This window comes from Pinus tabuliformis, chromosome 9, assembly GCF_031772625.1.
Source record: "Pinus tabuliformis cultivar Carrire ecotype Pingquan chromosome 9, CPIR1, whole genome shotgun sequence".
Taxonomy (NCBI): Eukaryota; Viridiplantae; Streptophyta; class Pinopsida; order Pinales; family Pinaceae; genus Pinus; species Pinus tabuliformis.
The window spans coordinates 1,873,753,187-1,873,771,258 of NC_142307.1; the positions used below are offsets into that span (position 1 = coordinate 1,873,753,187).

General features: G+C 36.4%; 1 pseudogene; it reads right to left on the reverse strand.

Annotated features, from left to right (window-relative positions):
• Positions 1-6,461: 6,461 nt before the first annotated feature.
• Positions 6,462-14,134, reverse strand: LOC149156352 (pinosylvin synthase pseudogene; annotated as a pseudogene).
• Positions 14,135-18,072: the final 3,938 nt, after the last annotated feature.

The following is an 18,072-nucleotide window of genomic DNA, read 5'->3' on the forward strand; positions in this document are numbered from 1 at the left end:
CCAAGTTTGGGACTTCCATGAACCACATGACCATAGATTGGCTTAACCAAATATCTCTTTCAGCCAATCACCAACATGTCATATTCCAAGCATGAATATGGGATCTCATGAAACAAATCAAACAAAACCGAAACCAGGGCTTCTAGAGGCAAAACCACCTCAACCCTCAACCAGTGATTTGACCTCATAATCTGACATAACTAACCATCATCATATTGGTCTCTACCCAAGTTGTCCAAAGCCCCAGAGCATTTGTTCCAACCAGGGCTTCCAGGACTAGTAACTCAACCCATAGTTGTTGTCAAGCTTCCAGAGTGTTTTTCCAACCAGGGCTTCCACGACTAGTAACTCAACCCACCAAGGGATTCCAGAGTTATTTTTCTAACCAAGGCTTCCAGAACTAGTAACTCAACCCTAGTTGTTACAAGGCTTCCAAAGCATTTGTCCATCCAAGGCTTCCAAGAACTAGTAACTCAACCCACAACCAAAGGAAAATGAAAACCAACCAGAAAACAAAAGGAAAGATGCCCACAATACCATGGCTATACAAGAAATGGAAAGGCTAGGAAAATCCACTATCAATCGAGGAAATCCTCCATGTTAATGACATATCATAACCAAGAAACCACATGAATGTTCCATGCATGCCAAAACTAGCAATGAAATCATGCATGTGACTCGGTACTTGCAAGAAAAACATGCTCGAGTTGCTACTACTGATGTACACTTACGCTTTTCTACTCTTCCTTTGCCTTCTTTCTGCAAATCCCAAGTATGCCACACTCCTCCAAGAGTGCTCCAAGAAAACTATAAGTTTCCAAGAGTATGAGAGAGAGAGTATAAAATGAGAGCTCCAAAAATGAACCCATAAAAGCTACAAACTAATCCTTAGAATCATTTATATTAATGAAGACTTTATTTTCTTCACTTTCCATTATTTTCTTTCATTTTCCTCCTTACATGCAATCTATGGCCTTTCACCTCCCTTTTCTCCTATTTTACATTATTTCAATAAATAAATTTCCAATTAATGCCACTATTCCTTTTCAAAGTTTTTGTCATTACCTTTGCCAATTTCCATAGCCATTAATTAATCACAAGTGATCCCCATCACTTTTGTTTTTTCCCAACATTTAGCCTGGAATACGTGTCCCATAACCTTGGTTATTATTTTACTGTGTTAACTTTATTACATGGATGTTTAACCAATTATGTAACAAAAAATAACTCTTATTAACTTATGCAAAAGCCAACTAAGTCAGGACTTCCATGTACCATCTGAAAATAGATTGAGCTGAACCAAATCTTTCTTTCATCCAATCACCCTCATGCCATATTCCAAGCATGAATGTGGGAACTCAAGACATAAACATCCAAGGCTTCTTAGAGATTAAACCACCTTCACCTTTAAGCTACTGCGAGCCCACCAAAACAAGTCAAGAGATCACTAAGCCCAAAACACGCACATAAAGGGATTCCTAGAGATTAAACCATCTCTACCCTTAGGCTACTGTGATCTCGCCAAAACCGATCAAGATATCACAATTCCCAAAATGATATTGGATGCCTCCGAGTTTCTTCAGCAATACCTTGAGTATTTTTCTTATCTCCACCCACCTATTGATGGATTCCAGTAGATGAAATCGCATCCACCCCAAAACCTTGGGAATTTTCTTGAGACCACCTCACCCGATTCCAAAACCTTTTGGTAATGCAAAGCTTAACTAAATAAAATAATGTCATCACACCATGGTTATCCGGAAATGGTAAAGTAGGTCTAAAATCATTGTCACACCTGACAAAACTGAGCCAATGACAACAAGAGAACCATATACACAAATTCATGTACCATCCATTCACAAACTTGCTAGGAAATTACACATGAAACATATTACCTTGAATTCTTCCTGTTGAAGTTGCTTGATCCAACCTTCCTTGATTGTCCTTTTCTTTCCTTGTCCTTCCTTGCCTTCCTTTCTTCAATGCTATAATGCCCCAAGAATGCTCTAAGTGTGCAATAGTATGAGAGAATCAAGAGAGCTCCAAAACTAAAATGACAAAAGTTGTGAACTGATCCTCAGAAGCCTTTTTATCATTGAGGCCTTTATTTTCTTCATTTTCCTCTATTTTTCCTTTAATTTCCCTCACATGCAAACTTCTGAAATTTCATCTCCATTTTCTCTTATTTTCCTTTATTTTCATAAATAAATGTAAATTAATATCTCTTTGCCTTGGCCAATACCTTTTCCAATTTCGTTAGTCATAATAAATAGAAAGTGACACCCACTAGGATTTTTTCCCAACATTCAGCTTGGAATACATGTCCCATGACCTTGGTATTATTTTTCCTTTATTAACTTTTATTACATGAAAATTTAACGTCAAGCTGATATAGATTCATAGATCTAGAGAAACCAAGGCATCCTTCTCTAGTTGTAGGAAAGACTCCCTTTTTCATTTTATTTTATTACGAATGTCTCCACAAAACAAGAAGCTACAAATAGGTCTCCTACGTTTCTTCTATATCAATTTCTCCTCTTGCTTTCTTGAATGGTTTCTTTCCATCTGATCACATGTATATGAATTCCCTCTCTCTAGAATAGCTTCTTAGCTGTCACAAAGCCAACAAAGATTCAATGCTTCAAATCATTGTAATAATATTGGACAAGGTCAATTGTCTCCATTCACGTACATGAGATCTCCTTAACAAACAAATAAAATATTACAAGTTGTAGCAACATTAAAAAAGGTTTGCATCATTTTTATTTTTGAGCTTGTACATATTTGGATCTTCTATGTAGATGTTGAACCACACCATTCATTCAAGTGTATTCTCTCAAACAAATTAGGAAACACCAAGACTACTTTTCTCCCTTGACGTTCCCAAGCCCTCCAGGGCGCTCCTTCCAGAAGGGAGTAAATCCCAAAGACTTGCTTTGATATCAACATAGGAAATAGTAAAAAAATATTTTAATAAATCTGATTTATGTTTGAAACACAAAATAATCCCATATTCATAGTAATGGAATCATAAAAAAATATAACCACAACAACATCGAGGATAATGACGCCTTTGCAGCTCCAACTCACTCTTAAGTTGGAAACTAACTTTCTAGAAAACTACAATGGAACTATTATAATCTAGAATAATGTATTGGAACAATACATTTCTCTTATTAACTCTAACATCTCATGCAACAGAACTCTTATCGTGTTAAGTTTTATCTATAAACCATAACTCTAAACACAATTAAATAAGTATAAATATAATCCTTTCATTATTACAATTTATATCAACATTATATGGAATTAATTAATAGAGTCATTTACTTGAACTCTATATAGGAATCTTATGGAGGAAATTCAATTGCACTAACTCCTTTTACTTTATATAAGAATCATATGGAGGTAATTTAATTGGACTATTTACTTCTATTGTATTGGGTTTTACAATGAAATCCTTCTTTCTTATATAATGATTAATCCAATCATTTAAACAATTGCAATGGATTTTTTAAAGACAAATAAAACATAGTAAAAACAACTATTTAACACCTTCAACTATAAAAAAAATTCATAATATAAATATAACTTATAAGAATCTTTTTCCATAAGAAATATATGCCTAATGACATGTGTACATGTGCATTGTGAGCATTATGATGCAACTCACAATTTGTACAAGAAAACAAAAATAACATTATTTTTTATCAACAAAAATGAATGTTGAAATTGAATATTACTACTTTTTTAAAATCATGGTAAATCATTAACCCATTGGAGTAATCTTGGCTAGGCCCAAGATCAAATGTATTAGATACTACTAATGTAACACCAAGAGTATATGCAACAACTCCAATCTAGATATACAAATAACTTATGTCTTAGCAAGAGTCGAGATCCAAAATCATGGGGAGGTTATTCCTTGACCCTTGCCATATTTAGTATTGAATTTTTTATAATAATGAATCAAATTTACATTGAATAAATTTTGATTTCTAGTTTCCATTTCCATATCTTCATATTAAGTAGACATAAAGAAGACGTGCAAGTGATATTCATAAATCCAAGCAAATGGAACAAGTAGTAGATGCAAGTTGAATACTAGTAAATACAAGCAAGTGGAGCAAGGATGGGGAGTTGATTGGAATTGCAATTGTTTCTTCTCTATGAATAGCAAAAGGATTCACCACAATAAATAAATAAAAAATGATTTTTAATTTACACAACTAAAATATAAATCTCAATAAATAAGTGATCCATTCATGCATAAACTCCATATCAATGAAATTCTATTATATATATATATATATATATGATGATGATCATGATCATGATCATGATCATGGTGGTTAACGTCCACTGAGACCAAATTGGTCTATCGGACCTATAATTTTCTTAGTTTTTAATTATCTAGCTCCTCGTCTTTATATATAACAAGCAATTAACATTATGATATATAAAAAAATTACTCATAAAATATATAATAACGAATAAAGTATATTATTAAAAATTTCATTACTTTGCATTTGAAAACTCAAAAGCCATAAAAACTATTTTTATTTTTAATTTGACAAATAATTTTTTTTATTTTAATTTTAAATAATTTTATGTTATTTATAACAAGTTAGTCCACTCTTAAAAGGCAATAATGATTTCATGACCTCAATTTTAAACTTTGATTGACCCTACCTAATTTCCACGACATCAAAAGGATAATTTACTTTTTTAATTTGATGTACATTAATGAATAATAAATAGAGCAGTTTACCGAGGCAATAAATATGTTTGGAAAATAGTGGAAATTCTCGCACGATTTTTGTTAAAATTTAACAATTTTTTTGGGAAATCTGAATTAAAAAAATTAAACTTTAGGATTTTGGGTGCCCGCGGAAAATTTTGATGATGTTGAATCTATTAACACCATAGAAAAATAATAATTCAAACACCCTTATAATTATACTTTTGAAAAAAAAAAATTAAATTTCTGCTAAAAAATAATACTTTTATACATAAATTTGTACCTCCAGTAGACAACACCATAGCGATAATAAATATCGAGCGCTTTCTATTGTAAAGTAACAAAGCACTATGAATTCATATAAAATTTTACAGAATGTTGGAAGGGAAAATTAGTTTGAACTCAACATTATTCTTTTAAAAGAAGTCTAATCCAATGTCATGTTTCAACACTAGCCCTTTCATGATTTTTGGAAAATGGTTTCATTATTTCCAATTTAAACCTCGAAACGAAAGGCACAAAGCCACAAAATTTCGAAAAAATTACATCTCGGAAAGCTCGAGTAGGGATGGAAATTAAGATATATATATATATATATCGAAAAAATTACATCTGGGAAAGCTCGAGTAGGGATGGAAATTAAGATATATATATATATATATATATATTTTATGTCAGTGTATGTGACATGTAGTACCGGGTTGAACTTATTAGTCTCGTCTGTACAAAGGAAATTTTTCCAATTTACAAAATGGACTTTTAGTTTTATTATAAATTTTTAAGCTGGCACCATCTCGTCGTTGGATGCCCAACTCCAATGGCCGAAAGATAACGCTGATACAGTGAAGAATCATGTACGTTCTTTATAATTTGAAAATCTTGACATTAAATTCATGCAGGGTCGGACGAAATCTGAATGTGATGTTTGAATATTCAGATTATCCATCAAGTCGGTCCAAATCGAGTGACGCAACTGTGAAGCCGGCAGTGACGTATCGAACACAGTCACATACATGCATAACTGCATCAAGAGCATATACATTAATCTCTTCCTTCTGGTGCACTGCGAGGTAATGAGTGACGTGACGTATCGAACACCGTCACATACATACATAGCTGCATCAAGAGCATATACATTAATCTCTTCCTTCTGGTGCACTGGGAGGTAATTACCACAAATCCAAGCAATATACTTAGTCTGAGTCTTTGAGACAAATTATTCATACTTGGGTTTCCAATGCGGGTTTGCTAGGCGTGCAGTGTCATTATCAAATTGCGACCCGCAAGCGAAAACGGTATGACGTACTCGTGAACAGGAAATCCATGGATGGTTTGGAGAAATTTCCAAGGCCTGCATTATCAAATCGCGACCCGCAAGCGAAAACGGTATGACGTACTTCAAGAGACTGTAAATCAGATTCTCCGGCATCAAGTGGGTCTTAATTAGAGGTCCCAATCCAGCTAAGAGATGTTACGTATCGAACCGAGGGAGGGAGGGAAAAGCATTGACGCATAAAAGGGAGTTGTTTGCTGATTGATAAAATTTATAAAGATGTACTTTTCGGAATTTGAATATTTTTGTTTATTTAGAGAAGGGAGTTGTTGGCTGATTGCTAAAATTTATAAAGATGTACCTTTCAGAATTTGAATTTAAAATTATATTTCTCTTGGAATTTGAATTTAAAGCTATAACCTTTGATTAAGAAAGATACATTGAAGCTCATGCACCTCTTGGAATTTGAAACTATTATTAGAAACACTCTATCTTGGTCACATTAAGTATTCTCTTAGAGTAAAGAGTAAAAATAGATACTTGCAGAAACTGCTCACATTTATTTATTCTAAACCTTAGATGTTGCGATTCTGTCTGGAAGTTTAGTTGTTAAATTATTGAAGCGCAACGCTCTTGAGAACTACTGTTTCGATGGTGAGGCCCGGTCCGAATCCAAACAGAACTCCCATTTCCAATCCCTCTCTGCTGGTTGAACATCCGTTTTGTAGAGACGCCTTCCTCGTCTGATCCAATATGAAGTGGACGCACGCACTCGACATGTTTCCGTACTCGCTCATAACGTGCCTAGTGGGTATTAGTTTTGTGGGATCCAGATTGAGCTTGGCCTCCACCCGATCAAGGATGGCACGTCCTCCGGGATGAACAACCCAGAACAACTTGTTCCAGTCGAATATTTTGAACTGGCTGAACGCCTCCACGAGACAGTTTTCAATGTTGGCAGAGATAAGATCCGGAACCGCGCCTTTGAGTTGGAAGGTCAGTCCGACCTCTCTCACCTTCCCGCCGATGGCTCCCTCGCTATTAGGAACAACTGTCTGGGCTGTCCAAACGATTTCGAAACAGGCCTTCTCCACTTGAGGGATGGGATCAGCTCCTACGATGAGGGCAGACGCACCGTCGCCGAACAGAGCTTGCCCCACCAGGCTGTCCAGGTGAGTCTCGGAGGGTCCACGGAAGGTAACAGCGGTGGTTTCACTGCAGATGACCAACACCCGAGCTCCTCGATTGTTTTCGGCAAGGTCTTTCGCCATTCGAAGAACGGTGCCTCCGGCGAAGCAGCCATGTTGGAAGATGCCCACTCTCTTCACACTCGGGTGCAACCCCAGCAACTTGGCTACCTCAAAGTCTGCTCCGGGTAGATCCGGAGTCGTTGTGCTGCAAAATATGAGATGAGTGATTCGAGACTTGGACTGCCCCCACTCCTTAATGGCTTTTTCCGCTGCCTCTTTTGCCAGCCGGGGCACCTCCATAGCCAACATCGCTTGTCGTGGGTCCAACGATGGCACCTCCACAAACGCGCACACATCGGGATTCTTCTTGAGAATCTCCTCCGTAAGGTACATGTATCTCTGTTTTATTGCGGACCTTTCACCTGCATCGAGCCATATGTATGATGATTAAAAAAACTATCATTTTTGTATCCAAAATCTAGGATGATTCATATTCATGGCATGAACCTGTTACCCACACAATTCTCTAATCTGCTAATATATACCAAAAAAAAAGAAGAGAAAGACAAAAAGAAATGAAAAAAAAAAATTGAATTCATTTTAATATTATAAAAAATAAATCACTACCAATTTTAATGTCTATCATTTAAATAATAAAGATTTTATACAATTTCTTTTAAAATTATTACCATAAACATCTAAAATCATATTTATAATTAAATAAATAAAAATTTTAATATAAAATCAACTTTATCACTTTTAATATAAAATGAATATTAAAATCTCCTCTATTTTATTATAATAATACTTTATAACATTATTTTTTACCAACTTAAAAATGATAACAGATTTATTTAAAATGAATCCAAATTTATGAAATAATTATTTATATGAAATTATATTTTACTGAAAATTGCAATAATAGTTTTAAATTGTAATCAATCAACTTAACATCTGAAAAATATTACAGCCACTAAATTGCAATAATATCTGTATCGAAAAGTATAATCAATCAACTTAATATCTGAAAAATATTACAGCCACTAAATTGCAATAATATCTGAAAAAGATACAGCCACTAAATATTACAATAATATCTGAAAAAGTTATAGCCACTAAATTTGAAAAGTAAGCAGTGCAGATTTCGGAATCTCTCACTTGTTGGACTAGCTGGCTGGCTAATGTAATGACATAATAATAATAATAATAATAATAATAGAAACTGAAACAGAAACTGAATCGCGCCTTATTATAATAATAGAAACTGCAACTGAAACTGAATCACGCCTGAATGAAGAAACTGAAACTTACATATTCGCTTGAACTTATCCTTGAGCTCTGTGTTATGCTCGTTACCGGTGATTCGAAAGTAGTAATCTGGATATGTGCTCTGATCCACAGCATTGGGTGGATTGGCAGTGCCGATAGCAAGGATCGAAGCGAAGCCATCTGCCCTCTGCAACTTCCTGAAACCTTCAAAATCAACGCCCCCCATCTCTGCTCTGCTCTGCTATGAGGAGGTTAAGCGTGGTACACCCATGTATTACTTTCGATAAACACCTTTGTCCTAAACCATTAATCATCATCATCTAAGTTACCTCGCATGAATATAGGACTCAGATTCCTTACCAAACCCTTGTCCTCGGGCCATTACAAGATGTATTTTACATAAGTGCTTTTACTTCACTCTAACTACTATATTTACCTAATATACTATTAATAATGCATATTTATGATAGGTATCTATCATAATTAACTAATGATTTATTGTACGAGGTATATATCAACATGTACAAAATTTATATCCAAATTTAATATTCATACCTACCAAAAAGGCCATATAACATTCATCTAATCTTGAAACACTCATCACCTTCCTAACTACACTTTTCTATTCCAGGCCTCCAATGTCCTCAATATGAAACTTAAACTATCGATATACACATAGATTCTTACAATTAGTACAAGTTTTTTTTTAATGTATTTAGTTTATTGCTTACTTTGTTATGTATTCTATATTATCCTACCTAAGTGTACATTTTATGTGCTCTAATCTACCTTAAACTTAACCATTTTTGTCTTTCTATGTATGCTCTATCGATTTCATGTATATTTCAATTCCTTTAGCTTTTAGTATTAAACATCTCTTAAATAGTTTAATACTCTTTTGTTATCCCTTCTTTACACCCTACCCAATATTCATGCTCATTTGCCAATTTTCTACTATTGTATACGCTTGTCAAATTCCATCATGTTCGTTCTATCACAATCAAAGTATTGTGTCCTTTCATCCAATTTATAACTCTCATTTTCACCTCTTAAGGACCTTCCCAACCTATATTTTGTATTTCTACGTGTCGTGCATTGTTTGTTACTCTATTGACTTAATTGGAGTCTTTTAGTTAAAACACTAAAATATGTGTATAATGTAGCATACTTAATATTTTTATACCATCATGTTGTAAATTCTACTCTTCAATATTATAACTTTACATCCCTACTTCCTAATCCCATTGGATATATAGATAGTTTTGAGACAACAAGTGCCTATTTTGAATCCTATTAGTGGGGTACAATAGTCTACATGTGAATGGTGAAGGAATATGGACAAGAAGGAAGTTCTAGTCTATGGGGAGGACCCATATGACCCATCTATTTTTAGATACAATGTGGAAAGTATGGCATATTAAAATAGGGAAAAAAATTCTCTTATGTTTTTTCTTCCTCAAGGGATCTTATACTTACCATTTTATAATAGAAGGCATGAAAATGATTTCATATTTGGAACCAAGGTCTTATAGGCATGTATGTTAGGTTTCCTTCCCCCCTTAAATCTTCAAGGAAGTGCCTCCTTTACTAGTGAACTCTTTATTAGATGGAGAGGGAAGTTAAGCCGTATAAATACAATTATGTCAACCCATTGAAGGAACGACAAGATCCACATGAAGGAGACCCTAGATAATTGACACATACTCAAGGTATACTTCCTACATTGAAGTTGATGTTGAAGTTTCCATCATTGGTAAACCCACCTAACACTTCTCCAAACCATTAGCTAGTAAACCAAATTTCTTCAAGGAAGAGGCAAATTTCACTTTCTTGTCGAAGATTTGCAAGAAGTTAAACTCACCTCCACATCTTGGAAGAGAGCACTTCCCTTCAAAGAAGAAGCTAGGAAGCTAGTTTAGGAGGTAGGCATTCAGTTTTCAAATATCATGAGGGCAAGGAAAAGAATAGGTGTATAAAGATAAGGATGAAAAGTGTTTAATCTCTAGGTGGGAGAGATATCATACATGCTTAATTAGATAATCCCATGGAAGAAAAATATCTGGTTGGTAGTTTTTGAGGAAGGATAATGGTGGGAAAAACTCCAACATAATGGGTTGGGAAGTTTATTTAAGTCCCCTTTGTTATTTACATTTTTTCCTAATTCTCTTGAAGGGTCGTATGGCTTTCATTTTCAAGAGTAAGGAGGAAGTGAAAAGGATCAAGGAAGGAAGGTAGATTGGGGATCCTAACTTTTTTTCCTCAAACAATGGTCACTCAGGTTTGATTCAAGGTCAAGAAAAGTCATTATTTCCCCTCTTTGGTTAAAATTTCATCACTTTCATTGGAATTCTGGGATTAGATAATGTTAAAAATTATAAGCAATTTCACATGTGTTTTTCCATAGACAAATTGCAATGTCTATATGGAGGAGAAATTTATGCAGCAACTGAGGAGGCCGATGAACCTTGTTGCTCAAGCAATGAACTTGAATCTATGAAGGCTACTGATAATGAGAAAATAATATAGAAAAATACAAAGGCATCTCAAAGGAAATATGCTCAAAATATTGAAAATCCTTCTTCCAATAAGAAAGTTTCTTCCCATCACTCTCGAGTTGATGATGATGAATAATCAAATGAAAGGACATGTTCCACAGGAGGTAAGCTATTTCTTTGCGATAAATGTAAAGAAATAGATCACTCATTATGTATATGTTCATGTGAATCACTTGAATATAGAGATAGTCATGCATCTAGTAGTAGTAATCTAGATAGACCCACTTTAGTAGCAATAGAAAAGACTGCTTTCACCACTCCTTGGGGCACTTTTATGTACTCTAAGATGCCCTTTGGGCTGATGAATTCTGGGGCTACCTTTCAGAAAGCCATGGATATAGCATTTGTAAGAGAGAAGGATAAGTTCATCCTTGTCTACCTAGATGATATAACAGTATTTTCCAGTAGCCATCAAGATCATTTGCAGCATTTGAAGAAGGTGTTTCTGAAGTGCATAAGGTTTGGGATATCAGTAAATCCTAAAAAGTCACAGTTAGCTTTAGAAGAGGGCAAACTTCTAGGACACATTGTTTCTGCTGCAGGTGTTAAGATTGACCCAGAAAGAGTGAAAGCAATGTAGGCCTTGTCTGTCCCAAGATCAAAAAAGGACCTCCAATCCTTTCTGGGAAAAATAAATTTTGTAAGGAGGTTTATTCCTAATTTTGCAGAACTTGTAAAGCACATCACCTCTATGGCGAAAAAGGGATCGGAGATCAAATGGACTGATGCATCAAGAAGATCTTTTGAAGAAATCAAAAGAGCTATTATGGAAGCTCCCACGTTGATCATCCCAGACTATAGCAAGGAGTTCCATATATTCTCCTTTTCTTTCGTTGACACCCTTGCAGTAGTCTTACTACAGAAAGATGATGAGGATTCAGAACATCCAGTGGCATTTTTCAGCAAAACCTTAAGGGATGTTGAACTAATGTATGATATTATTGAAAAACAGGCATATGCTCTTATCAAATCTTTAAAGGCTTTCCGAATATACATTCTGCACTCCACGATAATCACATATGTGCCCTCTGCTTCAGTAAAGGAGGTCCTAACGCAACCAGATGTTGATGGAAGAAGGGCTAAATGGATTGCAAAGCTTATTTAATTCAACATAGAATTGAAGCCCACCAAGCTTGTCAAGGGCCAGGGTTTTGCTCAGCTGATGGCTGAAGAAAACTGCAAAATGCTTGACATAAACTGCATGGGTACAAATTCATAGGATGTGTAGACAAAAGAAGCAATAGTTGAACAAGGACAAAATCAGTCTTTGGTCAAAAATCTGGCCTCTTGTAAATGGTATGATAAAATAGCTCACTTTCTGTTGAAGCTAGAAGTTCCTTCATGCGTTAGCTCAAGCTAAGCTAGAACTATTAAACTCAGAGCAACCAAGTTATGTATTCTTGAAAACTTGCTATATTGGAGGGATCCATCTGGAATCCTTTTAAGATGTCTGGACAAAAAGCAATCTGTGGAGGTCATGCATCAGTTTCATTCTAGCATCTATGGAGGACATCACTATTGGAAAACCACGACCCACAAGATCCTCACAGCTGGGTATTATTGGCCACCCTATTTTCTGACGTCTTTTCATTTGTAAGATCCTGTGACAGATTCCAGAGGTTTGAAGGAAAACAATAGTTGAAGTCCTTACCCTTGAAGCCAATACATGCTAGTGGCCCTTTCCAGCAGTGGGGCTTGGATATCATAGGGGAAATTAATCCACATTTTAGTGGCCAACACATATGGATCTTAGTAGCCACCGATTATTTCACTAAACGGATTAAGGTCATCCCTACTAGGAAAGATGTTCACCATATTGTTATGAAGTTTTTGACAGAAAACATTTTCGCCAGGTTTGGCTGTCCACACAAATTGGTTGCAGACAATGCAGTAGCCTTCAGGGCAAAAGAGTTGGTGGACATGTGTGACTCAATGGGCATTAAGCTAGTACATTCCACCTCATATTACCCTCAAGGTAATGGTCTAGCAGAATCATCCAATAAGAGCCTGATAAGGATAATCAAAAAGCCGCTGGAAGACAACAAAATGAACTGAGATTCCAAATTGAAGTTTGCATTGTGGGCTGACAGGGTGACCACCAAGAAATCCATAGGGAATTCTTCGCTGGAACTGGTATATGGCACTGAGGTTGTTTTCCCAATCCAGTTGACCCTTCATGTGGCCAAGTTCTTACAGGAAGGATAGAATGAGGAAAATGACATGGCAAAGAGGATTAGTGACTTGGCTGAGGTACATCAAATTAAAGATCAATTGATCGAAAAGTCTGCAGCACATCAAAAGCGAAGCAAGGAAGCCATTGACAGAAAGGCAAAGATGGACAACTTTCAAATTGGAGACTTGGTTCTTAAGTGGGATGCACTGAAGGAAAAGAAAGGCAATCATGGGAAGTTCGATGCTCTGTGGATTGGACCTTTTGTCATTACTTGGATTCAGGGGAACAACACTTTCATGCTGCAAAGTATGGAAGGAGAGGCAGTTTTTGATGGCCCAGTTAACGAGCAGTTTTTGAAATTTTATGTTAATTAAGGCCTTCAAGCCTTAGCATTGTAATATGTTCTTTTTACAAGTTTTAGTGTAGGCTTAATTAGACTCCATGCCCAATGGAACACTAGGGAACACTGCTGATCTTGATTTTTGAATGAAAGGCAGCGGTCTACGGTTCTTGAAACCTCACAGGGAGGATTTCATCCCCAGAAGGAGCCAGTGCTAGCTATTCTATGCAGCGCTGACGTTTTAAGTGCAAAAAGGAGCATGGTATGTTTGGTCGTGTCCAAAAGAGGGCTTACATTGGTCATTTTCCCTTCCCCTCCTACCCCGCTTACTCTCCACCACCTTCGTTTCCCTATTTTCCTCCCAAACTTGTCAAAGTAACCCTCTTTAACCTTAGCCCCAAGCGCCAAACCCTAAAGCAACCATAAAAACCTACCATATGCCTTTGCGCATTTGAAACTTGCCACGCCGCATCCCCGCCGTTGATCACCCCCATCGATCCAATGGCTCCCGTCACTCCCGATAAAGGTGACCCGCTCGACCCTTTTCCATCGTCAGATGCATCTCCGCCCGATCCAACGGTCTTCGCATTCATCGTGCTGGCAACTTGATCGAGCGATAGCACATGATGAGAGCGGTTTTTCTCTCTCATCCTTTGCTACGTGTCGATCATTGAGCGGAATCGCACGGCCTTGGGTATTTACTGCTTAGCGCCTAAAAGTGGTGCAATGAAAACCATTACCACCCGACCAAACTGGCCTCGCCCGTTAAATGCTCGTGCAGTTCCGTCGCCCGTTGACCATCCAATCTGTCCGCTGAAGATCCAACAGCCCTAACACATCCCGCTCTGACCTCGACTGATAGCATCCGCCGAGCCATCTCCGCTGTTCATTTCCCCGATTCGATAATCATCCTCCTCTCTCGTCCCAACTGTCTGTGTGCCCATGCATCCCACGTCCTTGACCATCATGTTGCCCGAAGAAGGAGATGATCAGCTCTGCCAGCATCAGTCACAGTAATATCCCCAACAACCACATTAAACCAAAAGCATGGCCAAAGGGGAAAATGACATATCACGACCCCGTAACTGAATTTATCAGTCATGGACTCCACCAGTACGAGCACTCCAACTGCTTAAAGGACACCACAGCACTTGAACAGATCAGATTCACCCCCTAAAATAAGCCACCTCGTTCAGAGACTCCATCAGGCGATTAAATGCAGTTGGTGGTCGATTATGACCCCTCCATACCTGAACGACCAAGTGCCATAGTATTGTAAACTTATAAATATCCAGAAGTAAGATGTAATCAAGGTTGGCATTTGATGTAAGGTTCAAATTCTGGAGACTGTAGACACTTTGTCACTTGCAGCATCTCATCTTGATTTTCAGCAAATACAAGCTTCTTTTGCTATTAACTGCTCACTGTCCATCTTCCTCTGTTCTAAGCTTGTGCCTGATATGTTGTGTTCTCGATCTCTTGATGTCTAGCACTAGATAACTGTCATCTTATCTCTGTGTTAGAATCTCGAATGCATCACTGAATAGGTTGCTCAGGTTTCATTCTATCTAATGCAGGAGAGTTGTCATCCTGTCTTTGCATTAATAGATTAGATTTGCAGGTTTTTGTACTAGTTGCAGCCAGCCATCACATGGTCTTGTGTATCTGCTGGTGTGGCTAGTATTCTCCATATTCACTTAATATCTAAACTGTGAGCATTGGTGGTCTAAAGCCTTGTAGTCTGAGGGTGTTCATGCATGTCTGGAGTGAAACAAAGTAGAAGTGCTTATCTGGCTTGAACCAAGCCATCATTACTTCCATTAAACCTTGCAACAATAATTAAATTTATATTTACCAGGCTTCTCCGAGCTACAACCTAGGAGAGTTTCTTGGAATCCTAACACCTACCACAGATGAATTGTTGGATGAATTACATGGAGGAATTTACTTCACCAAGTTGGATCTTCATTCAGGATATCATCAAATTAGAATGAAGACTAAATACATTCTGAAAACAACATTCATAACTCATGGCGGTCATTATGAATTTTTAGTCATGCCTTTTGGCCTTAATAATGCACCTTCCACATTTCAAGGTTTGACGAATTCCATTTTCAAACCCTCCATTAGAAAAATTGTGTTAGTATTTTTTGATGATATACTAATCTAAAACAAGTCTTGGAAGGATCGTGTTCAACATGTTCACAAGGTGCTCAAACTATTGGAGGATAAACAATTATATACAAAAACCTCCAAATGTTTCTTTGGAGTATAGGAGGTGGAATATTTGGGTCATATTTTATCTCATGAGGTGTTAAGGTAGACCCTAACAAAATTAAAGCCATTAAGGAATGGAAAATACCCACAACCATAAAGAATCTTCGAGGATTTCTTGGGTTGACAAGGTATTATCGCAAGTTTGTTAAGAATTATGGGAGAATAGTGGCACCTCTAAGATCATTACTGAATAAAGATGCATTTTCTTGGACTCTCGAAGCAACAAAGGCCTTTGAACATCTTAAAGAGGAAACGTGTCAAGCACCGGTCGTAGCTATGCGAGGCTTCACATTTTTTATTATTATTATGGAATGTGAAATGGAATTGGTGTTTTTTAATTCAATAAGGAAGACCCATTAATTTTGAAAGTTGTCCAATCAAAGGAAAGTACTTAGACAAAACTATTTATGAAAAGGAAATGTTGGGAATACTACATGCACTAAATAAATGACAACCTCACCTAATGGGAACACACTTCAAGCTAAAAACGGATCATGGTAGTCTTAAATACTTTTTAGAACAAAGGTTATCTTTCAAAAGAGAAACAAAAATGGGTGATAAAGATGTTGGGTTATGACTTTGAAATCATCTACAAAAAGGGAAGAAAAATGTTGCTTCATATGCACTCTCAAGAAAGGATGAGGATGTGGAAGAATTTCTTTGTGTCATTTCTATTATCCAACCTGAGTGGTTAACCGAAGGAAGGGATGAATGAAAGAATGATGATGAGTTTTTGTCACTCATTCAAAATTTGTAGCAAGATCCCAGTACATCTGATACATTTAGCTGGAAAAATGATTCATTATGGTACAAATATCACTTATATCTTTGTAATAATTCCCAACTTAGACAAAATATTCTTTTGGAATTGCACACCTCTCCCTTAGGAGGGCACTCAGGATTTTTTAAAAATTACTATAGGGTCAAGAAGGAATTTTTTAGGATGGCCTTGAATTTGATATTCATACGTTTGTGGCAGAATGTTTCGTTTTCCAAAAACATAAAGTCGAGACAATTAAGACCCCAGGTTTGTTACAAACTTTAGCCATTCCAGGTTAGTGTTGGGAGGAGGTCTCAATGGATTTTATCACAGGTTTACCCAAGTCTACAGGAAAGAGTGTCATGATGGTGGTAGTTGATAGACTTATCAAGTATGCACACTTTTGTGCATTATCTCATCCTTTTAAATCTAGTACAATTGCTACTACATTTATGGAAACAATTAAAAAGCTTTAGGAAACCCAAAGATTATAGTAAGTGACAGAGATCCCATTTTCACTGGAAATTTTTGGACATAATTATTTTCTTTTCTTGGTACTCAGTTAGCTCATAGCTCATCTTATCGTCCTCAATATGATGGACAAAATGAGATAGTGAACAAATGTTTGGAAGGATATCTTCGTTGCTTTGTATCTGATAAACAAACACAGTGGATCAAGTGGTTACCTCTAGCTAAATGGTGGTATAACACTTCTTTCCATACTATAGTAAAAATAACCCCATTTATGGAACTTTATGGATATCATCAACCATCTATCACACCATATTTAATAAAAAATAATAAGGTTCAAGTAGTGGAATATCACATCGAGCATCAAAAACATGTTCTCCAACTCTTAAAGGATAACCTCACTATGGCACAAAATCGAATGAAACAACAGGAAGATCAAAATCGCAGTGAAAGAAGTTTTGATGTAGGTCACTTGGTATTTTTATGGCTACAACCATACAAACAAATGTCTCTCAAGCAAGCTAAGAAGGATAATAAATTATCACCCAAGTACTACAGTCCTTACAAGATGTTGCAAAAGATTGGTACTATTGCCTTCAAATTAGAGTTGCCTTCATCTTCCCAAGTACACCCTATTTTCCATGTTTCATGCTTAAATAAGGTTATTAGTGACAAGCTTCCCATTCAAACAGTGTTTCCAGAACTTGAAAAAGAAGGAAAAATCATATTTGAACCTTAAGAACGCATGGAAACAAGAACCCGACAGCAACAAAATCGATCAGTTTCAAAGTATCTCATTAAGTGGAAGAACTTACCGGTTGAAGATTCCACATGGGAGGATGATAATTTGTATAGAAGCATATAGAACTACTGAAGTGTTGAGGACAACATGTTTTTTAAGGAGAGGGGAATGTTAGGTCCCTTTAATACTAGTCTAGCCCCCTTATTCTTATTTTTGTGCCCATGTAGCCCAATTATTATTATTGTTGTGTGCCATAGAAGCCCACTATTATTATTATTGTG